We start from the raw sequence: 9914 nt of genomic DNA, 5'->3' as shown, positions 1-9914 counted from the left end.
AAAGCAACGGAGTTCCCATTTTGTCGATATAGTGATGCAAAGGTGTACCCTTCGCCTCTTCATACTGACGTTGAAGGTGTTTGAACATGCTTCAGATTTTGACGCCTTGGGGGGAGTGAGAAATGGTTGTATTATCTCAGCTTTTTGCTCAAAATTTAGTGTTTTTGAAGAAACCTACCCATATTTGAGAGGTGATAAAAAGAGAACTAATGAAGGTAGGATGAAACATTTTTGTTAGTGTTTGAAAGCAGAGGGTCTGTTATTTCATTTGATATATTGTATGTTTATTTTACCTCCTTAGACCCGAGCTTTGGTTTGTCTTTTTTCAGATTTCTTTTAGCTATTTGGGATTGTTTGTAAATGTCAATACAATTGTTCATGTTGGTTGTGCATTGTGCATCTTCTGATTTATAACTATATTACTAAATGCTAAATTAACAAGTGTTGTAAAAGTATAGTTCATTGTTAGGTCATGTCAGCAAAAGCATTGACTAATGTTACCAAATAAAACCTTATTGTGTTGCAATCACAAGTCAGAGATTTATTTTAGGGTAAAAATTAAGGGGTGTTAACTATGATAACTATAACTTTATTAACGTCCACACGTGGACGATAATGATAACGTTATGTTTATTCCAAACTCAAGTTGCTGCAGGGTTATAGACACAAAAATAAATGTAGATGACCTGCTGATGCTTTACATTTTCAGAGCCGTATTTGTTTTCTTTAAAATCTAACTGCAAAAGTTGGATGCTCTCTCTGAAGGCTGAAGGTGCACTTGTTGCTGACCTGCAAAGCAAATATCTTGCCAGATTTCTCATATATTATATCAATAAGTGCTAAAAAAAACCCACCACTTTCCGACAGCTACTGTCTTTAATTCAGACATTAAAACAATATGCTTTGCTATGACCAGGACCCTTTTTACCCCGGGAGTTTCAAGGCCCAAGACCGGCTCACTTTTTCCATGGTGGAATTCCAAATTATCACTTTTGTCAAATTGGATAAACGAAGCAATAGTTCAGTGCTTACTTTGTGTAGTTTTTATTGATACCGTGGTTCAACAAATAATATAAAGGTTAAATATTAATTAAATAATAATATACTTATTCACTACAAAAATTAAGTAGTAATTAAAATTAAATAATAATAAAAAGTTATTTTACTGCATACACAGATCAAGCTTGACTTTTGTTATCAATATTAAACTGCATAATATTTGCAAAGTCTATGAATCGCCATGTATTGGGTGATACACAAAAGACCAATATTTTGATAAAAGCCAAATAATTATGTTGCTAATGCTATCATTACTAGGCCTATCTCTCTTTACCTGTTGCCACTTGTGTTTGTATCTGTAAGCTTGGCACATTTGGCAGCATCCTCCTCTAATTGCCCTTTTTTTCTTCAACCATCCTGGCCTCTCCCTCCCACCCATCCTCCCTGAAACGCGTACCCTAGGGCCGGCCCAGCTATCGGTACGCGCCAGCAGTAGCCTACCTGAGAAAAGTTTTGGAAAAGAGGCGCTATGGACCGAACCAACTCTATGGGAGGGGAGGACTCCCTTACATGGTACAACCCATGCAGAGGCTGCGTGCTGCGGTGTCAGAATGCTGAACGTGTATAGTGTTATTTAAGGAAAAATAAACTCACTAAAGCCCGGTATACAATGTGCGATTTTAAATAGTCTTTTAGGATTGTTGCTTGCCACACTGTGCGATTAAGATCGTAATTAAGTCCATCTCACACTATATGATCTCAGTTTCCATTAATGTCAGACTGTACGAGTTTAAAGACTTTTAAAAATCGGACGCACGCAAACAAACGCATCCGCAGTTTTACGTCATCGATTGACGACGGCTGGGAAAACACACGCTGAAGCGAAGGCTAACAAACCGAAACAACATCTACTGTTCATTTTAATCATAACTTGTCTCGAGCATAAAAAGAAGAAAAAACGAAGGAGACGAGTACCTGGCATTTGAATTTCCAGCGCGATTTCGCTCCAGGCTGCTTCATTTTTATCCTATCATGGTACAGTGGGGATGACACGTTGTACAAACACTCTTTATTGTTTCCATAACTCCATAACTTTCTCCTCCTGCTGTACAGTCTACCTGGTTCTTTTTTACATTTGTCTGCGTTGATTTGTTGTTGTCGCCGCACTAATTGTGTCATCGGGTTCTGTGCTTCTATTGGTTATTGAGCTGGCGGTTGTCGTAGGGAGATGTCACACAGCAGGATTGTATCTCAAAAATTCTGACACTGCCAGAATTTTGTCGGAGCATAATTTTGATCGCAACGGTCATTAATCGGCTGTCTGTGAACATGTCAAACTAGCGATCAAAGACGGCAGATTTTAGCCTGGGATTCCAGAAATCATTTAGGATTTCAAAATTTGTCCCAGACAGCTAAATCCTGGCTGAAATCTCACAGTGTGCACCGGGCTTAACGTGACAAATGTAAAAGACAAAACCCTCGACTGGCCCAAAAGTGAAGCGGCCCACAGGAAATTCTCCCAATCTCCCGATAACCCACCCCGGGCCTGGCTATGACATAGCAACCTTTCAGCAATACAACTGAGTTCAGATGCAAAAGCCACTAAATGCCACCTCCATCAAAGATGAGATAAGATGAGATTTTGGCACGTAAAATATGTTCATCACATATGTTCGCTTCAAATGTGTGTAATGGTCAGGCCATTCAGAAATACCACTTTTTCTGGCAGAAACCGTTAAACGCCACATCGATGTTCTCGAAGTGCAAGGAAGATGAATTGGATAAAAGATGTCGCTCAAAATGGCAGTGAATAACATTTAAACTTGAATCCCTTGTGAGTACTTGGACCTGCACAACTTGAATGTGGCAGTGAAATGGATCACAGCGCCCCCTAATGTGTGGTTCAATTTTTTTACTGTCGTTATTTGCAATGTTTCTAGTTGCATTTTAGTTATTTTGTATGTCCAAAAAAGTGGATTTTTTAGAAGTGAAGGTTTTTTAGCAGTTAAAGACAAATTGTTAAATACGAATGAAATATCTAGTGACACTTGTGAAAATAAGGCATTTCTGTTACAGACTAATAACCTTTTTATTCCCATCAAAGTGAAATTACTGAAGCTAACATAAGAGCCAGATAAAAAAAGCTTAATAACAAGAAAACAAGTCAGGCGCACTTTTCATCTGAACGTCTCAATTCTTCACCAAGATCATCATTTCAAAAACTGAAATCTTTCATATGCTTGACGTTGTAGTGCCAAGCACTAACATCTAAGAAAAGAAATGACATTGGTAATGGAAACAGCACCAAAATCAGGGGGGTGATGGGGGGTAGCAAACAACAGGAGCCTAACCAGGCATGAAATTTGTCAGTGTCTTTTGCTGCACGGTGTGGTGTGATTGCACTGACATTGTTTGGAAGCTCCTGCTACAAATAGCCCTGTCTGCAGGGAAGGGGGATGGGAGGCGTTTTTTCCTCCTTGCATTTCAAAGGTTGTAACCTGATACAGTGTCTTCCTGCTGATAGAGCTAAATGCCAAGCTTTAAAATTGCAACACGTATTGTGACAAGCAACTCTCTAAAGCGTCACCCTAAAAACTTCACAACCGAAACTGGATTTGCAGCGAATACTGTAGAGTTCAACAACATACATTTAACAGAAGTTTTATAGGGTCCACTTGCATATGAGATGCAGAATTAGTCATAACAAGAAATTCAGATGACTAATCTAGATGACTAATCCTTCCACAGTTTCCTTTCAGCAGAGCTACATCACAAGAAGCTCTGTTTAAACTGTGTTAAAATGTTTGCATTTTAAATTTCAAACATACACTGTAAAAAATGTTGGTGGTGTTTCAACCCATAGTTGCATGGGTCAAATATGGACAAACTTGAGTATTGGGTTCAATTTATCTATGCTTGGTTAGGTGAAATATGGACATTTTCCAAGTTAATTTAAACCTAACGGTAGAGTTTGTTCATATTTTACCCAAACATGGTTTGAAACAACCTAGCATTATTTTAAGTATCTTGAAAGTGATTCCCTCCGATGCTGATCGTACAGATCTTTAAGCAATGTTGCGCATACTGCTGCGTGTCTGGGAATAGAAAACGGCTTACGGTGTATTTCTTATTTACGAGCTTTACTCTAACCATGTGCTTTACTTTTTATGAGTTTGCACTTTTTACAGCCATATGTTATGGCTCTGTAACACGAACAGAATCCTCACTTTGCACACATATTTTCCTTCCAGGTAGGTAAAAAGCACAAGAGATTCCCTCCACCCCCGTTCCTCTGCGTTCCCCTTTCAAAAGCATTAAGATGCTTCAGGCACTTGTGTTTTTCTCTCGCTCTCTTTATAAAAACCTCCAAAAAGTCAGAGGGCTATTTTCCAGCGCTTTCTTTTTATGGGAGGGATCCACACACAATGAAGCGAGACAAAGGAAACCAAAATAAGTCCATGAACAATGAGATGTAGATGTGTGACTGTGGAAACACAACAACAGAGGATGAACATATTGGATGGAAAGGAGGTGAGAAGGTGCGGTGGATAAGGCAGACAGTATCTTACTAGAAAAAACACGATTCTCGGAGGGATAAGGGTAACCTGATCTGAAAAAGCCTCTTATGTGAGATGTTTATGAAGAGCTTTAGAAAACAGAGCGATTTTTGATTGTGCCAGGATTTTTCACCTTTTACATGTATTCACTGCTGAAAGTCTAAAAAGTCAGCCTTTATAGATGGATGAAGATTAAAAATTGCGCTGTCTGCCATACTTGGCGATCTACATTAGTTTTTCGTTGTTGTCTTGCACAGAAGAATATGAAGAAAAAATCCTTCTCAAAAGCAGTTGGCTGGTGCATGACCTCTACATGTTTTTAGCCAATCACCTGAGTTATAAATGCCATGTGACTTTGAAGCTACAGACAGATCACATCCAGACGAGTTTGTCTGTGTCCGAAAGTCGAAAATGCTGCATTTGGAGGATGCATTCCAAGGAAGTCACCAATGCACATCCAAAGCCCAATCTTTGCTTCCTGAGATACTTTTTTCTGGCCCACATTTGAAGGCAACATACACTATCAAAAATAAAGGTACAAAGCTGTCAATGGGCCAGTGCCCTTTAAAAAGGTCCTAATATGTACCATTTAGGTAAAAATACCTATCTTTGATCTGCCAATATGTACATTTGAAGTACTAATATGCACTTTTTGGGTACAAAGGTGTACCTTTTTGAAAGGCTACCTTAATTTCTGAGAGTGTAGATGAGCTTACTGTAAATTAGTGCTTAGTAGTACAGCATTGCGTTAGCAGCACAAAAGGTCAAGAGTTGATCCCAGGAAAACACACATACTGATAAAAAATGTATACCTTGTAATTCACTGTGGGCCACTTTGGATAAGCATCTGCGTAATGTATCATTTAATACATTTGATGTCCTACAATCCTGTGCATGTGTGTTTACAGAGAAGGGTGATTGGTCGAACTCAAAAATTCGAATGGCATCTAAGAAAACAGTCGGTAAACAGTTTCTGCATAAACCTATTTAAACCTAGTTATTTTCATGTACTAGAACTTTTGATAGCATTTACACTGAGAAATTAGTATTAAGGTGCTTTAATATTCAACTGGTACAAGTATATGTGCTCTCTATTAGGGGTGTTACGGTACACAAAATTCACAGTTTGGTACATACCTCGGGGTTTTTTTTTAAATCATGCTTCAGTTTCATTCGGTACAGTTAAGGGGAAGAAATGTAAAACATAAAATTACTTATTGTTTTTATCAATATTCGTAAACATCTAAATTTGTTTTAGATAAACAGTTTACAAATAGTATATTTTAAACAGATTTTTAAAGTAAACATCTGGTTGGTTTAAATAAAATAAATAACCCTTGTCCCACCTCCGGCGTTTCCTGATTGATCCACTGTTCAGGGCTGGGTTTCCCGATAACGATTGAACTCAGCACCTAAGACTGTAATATTTCTACGAGCTACTTAACGAACATTCCTTGTTCATTTTACTGCGTTTCTCAAAGATGCACGTTAAACGATCGCTCGCAGCTGGGTTTTAAGTGCTACTTACGAGTCGCTATACCTTTGTCAAGTGCTAAAATGTCACCTATAGAATGACTCGAATTTGTAGCAGAAGCTTGTTTAGGCTAATGATCTTCAGCCGATGTGCACTAATTTTTTTATTATATTTTTCATTATTGTTTAATTACTTTTGAAATGTTTTAATAATTTATGCATAATGAAATATTCTTTTCCGTATTTAGTTAGGACTCGTCCCACTGCGAGTGCGAAATGCCTTCTGCATTTTATGTAATAGTTTGGATTATTATTATTAGTTTTTTATTATCTATGTTTATTAATTATTAGGGATCATTGCACTGTACCATACATATTTATTTCGTTTCCTTAATCAGATGCCATTTCACTTCAAAACAATTGTTTTTACTGTAGATTAATTATAGAAGCAATTGGTAGAAACCATTTATCAATTTGCTAGTACCAACTTTTACCAAAATTGTACCAAATATGTTTTCCTTCTTTATTAATTTATGTTTAGTCATTTAAATTTGATTTCTCATTTGAATTTCAAATATATTATATTAAAGTAATTTAAACAAATAAACAAAGAAGAAACCAATAAATAAATATACATTTAAAACATACATTATCGTCATTTGCTGGAGTGCAATTGGTTGTCCTGCAGATGACCTTGTAAGCACTTATGAAAGAACGATTACTCCAGAGCACTCGTAGATCTACGATGATTTTCAAGTGCTACTTAAGTTACGAAGCATTTGGGAAACGGCCCGTAATTCCAAGATGATTCGTACGATTGTTTTTGACCTTGTAAGCACTTATGAAAGAACGAGTACTCCAGAGCACTCGTAGATCTACGATGATTTTCAAGTGCTACTTAAGTTACGATGCTTTTGGGAAACCCGGCCCTGACCTGACATTGATGAGCTGCACGGCCTGCAAAAGTTTACATTATTTTATTTGTTCTTTTATAATGTGCGAGATGCCGTAAAAGACGCAAAACAAGCGCCTAATGGTTAAGCACGTCCGTCTAACGTGTGTTTATATAGAAAAGCAGTAGTGCAGTGGAATGAAAAAAATGCATTCGCCTTCAGCGGCTTTGCAAAACAAACCTGCGGTCCACCAATTGTTTATGTTAATGTATAGGAACTCGGATTTAAAGTATGTTCCACGCGTAAACAAGCCTAGTGTTAACTACTGTTAAAGTACAGTACGAATAGGTGTACCGTTACACCCCTACTCCCTATATTTCAAATACAATTTTGTCAGCTGCAACAATTAAGTGAAAGAGTTGGCATTTTAACATTTTATTCATGACACACATTACCTTTAATCTTGTAAAATCTTTTTTTTTTACGGTATCCATCATACACTGTAAAAAATTTCCGTAGAAATTGCAGCTGGGTTGCCGGTAATTTACCGTAGATTTAAATTTATGTTTTTTACTGGCAATATTTTGTTCAAAATTAAATGAACATTAAACATTTACAAGTCTTTGTCTTTACAGAGTAAAACTAAAAAAACAGCATCAAGCAAAACATTCTGGGAAACAAAATCTGAAGCAAAAAACTGAAAAAGGTTGATGATGATTTCTGGTTCCCAGAATGCTTTGCATGAGGCTGTTATTGTATAGTTTTATTCTGTAAAGATAAAGACTTGTTAATATTTAAAATGTATTTAACTTTGAACAAACTCTTGCCAGCAAATAACATAAATGTAAATCTACGGTAAATTACCGGCAACCCAGCTGCAATATCATTGTAATTTCTACGGATTTTTTTTACAGTGTACTGTTCTTGGTACAAGTGGGACAGTTCTCTTCCAAAAGTCTTATTTATGTAAAAAAAAAAAATTGAAACAGGACACATACTTCCATTATGTAAAAAACTAAATGTTTTTGTTACTTGTGTCCAAACTAAAGCATGAAACAATCTTCAAATTAAATGAAAAGAAAGTGTACAGTCCTGGGAGGCAAACATTTCGTTTTGAAGTAAAAAAAGGCAGAATATTAACAAAACAAAGAATATTAGAACAATGTCCAATTAACAAAGCTACTTACTGAGTGTCATGTATTCACGTCTCATTTCAATATCGTGAAACTTAATTAGTTGAGCTTTTAGTTAAATGGATTAATGGGGAAAGATGTATTGAGTCGTGAGTTGCTTTGGTGCTTTTGAAAAACACAATTAATTAAAACGTTCAGACTTGTGCTATCAAATCTACAGTCAAACGCTTTGCACAGCAGGTGTGACAAGAGAGAGAGAGAGAGAGAGAGAGAGAGAGAGAGAGAGAGAGAGAGAGAGAGAGACACAGAGAGAGAGAAAATCAAGAGTCTAAGAGGGTTCTGAATAACCTAAGTAGCTTTAAATGTCAATCAAAGATCTGTATGAACAATATACTTCAGTAAATTAAAAGTTAAGTGTGGTTCTTTGTTTGACTGTTTAGGACCACGTTAATATTTGTGGTTGTTTATGTAGTTAAAATGATCATTTGATAATTCTGTATTTTGCTCAGAAGTGCTTATTAATGTTTTCAATTACTGTTTAAGAGATGCTTCCTTTCTTCTGTAGCGGACATCCTGTTTTTTGTTTTTGCATAAGTGCATAGCGAGGTAAGGAGAAGGGCAAGAGAGCATTAAAATGCCAACGGTTATCTTTAGAAATGCGGGGTTTACAATAAAGAAGGTGATGTTCCTCATAGAGAGCTGAGCCCTATTGGTAGCACTTTATTTTACAGTATTTGTACTTACCTTGTACTATATAGTAAATACGTATATGCCTATTTGGTAGGTCCTGTGTCATAACTGTGTAAAATGCAATATTTCCTACAGTCCTGTTTCCATGCAGTTACTATGGACCTACAACGGGTAATGTGCCAAGTAGTTAATGTGTATGGTATTCAATGCTTGGGTTTAAAGGATACAATAAAGGACAAAGATATTGAGTACAAAAATGGCACATCAGAAGTGTTTGTTATTAGTTATCATATATGTACACTATAAATACCTGTCATTAACTTAGGCTTGCCTGCATGTAGTACACCCTTACCATGTACATACAATTTGTAAGCAACGTAGTGTTTGTTATAAGTTATCATATTATGTACACTATAAGTACCTGTCATTAACCCACACTTGCCTGTAAGTACTAAATTCTTATATTGTAAATTCATTTGTAAGTACAGTAGTGTTTCTTGTTAGTTACAGTATATATACACAATAAGTACCTGTCATTAACCCACACTTGCCTGTAAGTACTAAATTCTTATATTGTAAATTCATTTGTAAGTACAGTAGTGTTTCTTGTTAGTTACAGTATACATACACTATAAGTACCTGTCATTAACCCACACTTGCCTGTAAGTACTAAATTCTTATATTGTAAATTCATTTGTAAGTACAGTAGTGTTTCTTGTTAGTTACAGTATATATACACTATAAGTACCTGTCATTAACCCACACTTGCCTGTAAGTACTAAATTCTTATATTGTAAATTCATTTGTAAGTACAGTAGTGTTTCTTGTTAGTTACAGTATATATACACAATAAGTACCTGTCATTAACCCACACTTGCCTGTAAGTACTAAATTCTTACATTGTACATTCATTTGTAAGTACAGTAGTGTTTCTTGTTAGTTACAGTATATATACACAATAAGTACCTGTCATTAACCCACACTTGCCTGTAAGTACTAAATTCTTATATTGTAAATTCATTTGTAAGTACAGTAGTGTTTCTTGTTAGTTACAGTATATATACACAATAAGTACCTGTCATTAACCCACACTTGCCTGTAAGTACTAAATTCTTATATTGTAAATTCATTTGTAAGTACAGTAGTGTTTCTTGTTAGTTACAGTATAT

Source organism: Paramisgurnus dabryanus, chromosome 12 (assembly GCF_030506205.2).
Source record: "Paramisgurnus dabryanus chromosome 12, PD_genome_1.1, whole genome shotgun sequence".
Taxonomy (NCBI): domain Eukaryota; kingdom Metazoa; phylum Chordata; class Actinopteri; order Cypriniformes; family Cobitidae; genus Paramisgurnus; species Paramisgurnus dabryanus.
The sequence above is the reverse complement of the archived record's forward strand: the minus strand, read 5'-3'. Positions refer to the sequence as shown.